We start from the raw sequence: 2500 nt of genomic DNA on the forward strand, positions 1-2500 counted from the left end.
CTGCAAAGCTGACTCCCGAGCCCTCAAGAGAGAACGCTGACGGATCAACAAGAAAAAATGAGGAACCGCCATTTGTGGTTCGCCCACAAAGTTATGTTTTCATTTCAGTTTGTCGACACCTCTCTCGACCTCATGAGGTAATGACCCTAAAGGTGCACTGAGTTAGCCTCGCGCACCATCCTACGTACTTCCGCCAAGAACACTTGGCTCCGCACTACGTCTGGTACCTGTCTTCTGTGGAGCGATGTTGACCGGAAGGATTTGCGCCGGTGTTCTGACAAACAGCCCCACATTGTAATTTTATCCTACGGTAGGATGTTCTGTCAGACATGTCTGTTAAACGGTCCTACATCGCCATAGATAGACGTCAGACATGTTTGTTCAACAACTTATAAGTTAAATCCTGATTTTTCCGAAAATGTCCTTCCTGCTTCCTGCAATCGTGTCAGATCACACAAAGTCCAGACCATGAATACGAAATGGAAATGGTAGTATTATGGGATGGTCAGGACCAGGCTAGCACTGTGTAGGATGGTGACCAGAGTATGTATTGCACTATGCTGCTCATTGAAGCTTTTCTGCCCACTGCCAAACTTCCTACTTTAAAGTAACATTTAACCAGCCTGATTTTTAACATCCGTGTCCAGGAGCACGTAATTCTGGAGATCATGTTGCATTTAACCCATTGACGCCTAAGGCACCTGCAAAAACAGGGTGCTGAATGCCTGAGCCCTTTTTAAGAAAAGCTGCCCTAGCCTATCAAAACCTAAATATCTCAGCTTCTGAAGCACATAAAAATATGCACTAAGTTGCATTTAAACGCTAAGACCCTCACCTTTCATTAGAATGTATTCATTCATCTCAAACAAAGAGAATTTTTTTATAAAGTTGTCTCAAATTTCATGAGCCTGAATGTTGCGTAATGCAGATCCAGGCGCCAGGGCCAATGTTGCGCAACGCAACATCAGGCATCAATGGGTTAACATGTCAAATTTGTGAATGGTGGGTAGCATGAATGCTGGAATTAAACTACAAAAAATATTACACAGTGCACCTTTAAAACGACCTCATGACCTTGAGGTGAGCACTTGTACCAGAGAGAGTAGAGAGAGAGAGGTTCCATTGGCCCATTGTTTCCTGGTTCTATTATGGCCCCCCTTAGGCAGACCTAGGCAGACCTAAGGACTGTTCTATTCATTGTAGGAGCATTATGACACGGCCCTTTAGGCAGACCGGAACCTGGTCATGTTAGGTGCCCATAGAAACCTATTATGTTGGCATATCTCTATATACTTAAAGAATCTCTGCTTGTAGTGTGCACCTGTCGATGAGGGGCCAGTGCGGCCAGCCAGGAACACCACATAACTGCTTCACTATAAATAAACAATAATAACAGACATTCCTCCCTGGCTGCTCTGGATCAGATGGACATATTGTTTAGATTTGGATCCGCTGACTGTTGCCCGGAACTGTCTCTGCACTGTGGGGACGTTGAATGCATGTGTGTGTGTGTGTGTGTGTGTGTGTGTGTGTGTGTGTGTGTGTGTATGTGTGTGTGTGTGTGTGTGTGTGTGTGTGTGTGTGTGTGTGTGTGTGTGTGTGTGTGAGAGTGTGTGTGTGAGAGAGAGAGTGATAGTGTGTGAGAGAGAGAGAGAGAGAGAGATAGAGAGAGAGTGTGTGTGTGTGTGTGTGTGTGTGTGTGTGTGTGTGTGTGTGTGTGTGTGTGTGTGTGTGTGTGTGTGTGTGTGTGTGTGTGTGTGTGTGTGTGTGTGTGTGTGTGTGTGTGTGTGTGTAAAAAGAGCACTGGCTATTCATTCCCCCACTTACAGTAAATTGTTTTGTGCTGGACCCTCTAATCATACAGTAAGCCCTCAACCATGCCAGAATGCTCCCGTGTCATTGACATAATTAAAGAACTCATTTTCAGCTAAGTATTTGTCAGCCTGTCAGACTAATTTGGTATCCTGCTGTTTAATACAGTCGGGTTGGGGAGAGAAGGGAAATATCTGTGGGGCAAGACAACACTGACAACAATTTAAAAACAATTTAAAAAAAAAAAAACTAGGAGGCCAGCAGGATATCTCATTAAAAAAGAAACATAACTTGCAAAAAAAGGAATGAATTTAAGTTCTTAGCTGACTTTGGTAAAGAGCAGGGTGGGGGTGTAGCGTAGTCAGAGATTCTTTAAGTATATAGAGATATGCCAATGTAATAGATTGCTATGGGCACCTAACATGACCAGGTTCTGGTCTGCCTAAAGAGGCGTGTCATAACACTCCTAGCATTGAATAGAACAGTCCTTAGGTCTGCCTAGGTCTGCCTAAAGGGGGATTTTACCCCCCTCCCCCTTGCAATAATAGAACACGGAAAAAATAGGCCAATGGAACCTCTCTCTCTCTACTCTCTCTGGCATAGTGTCTACTGTATGTTTCTACTCCATTACATTACATTACATTACATAACATTAGTATTTAGCAGACGCCTTTTGTTCAAAGCGACT

This window comes from Engraulis encrasicolus, chromosome 1 (genome assembly GCF_034702125.1).
Source record: "Engraulis encrasicolus isolate BLACKSEA-1 chromosome 1, IST_EnEncr_1.0, whole genome shotgun sequence".
Lineage (NCBI taxonomy): Eukaryota > Metazoa > Chordata > Actinopteri > Clupeiformes > Engraulidae > Engraulis > Engraulis encrasicolus.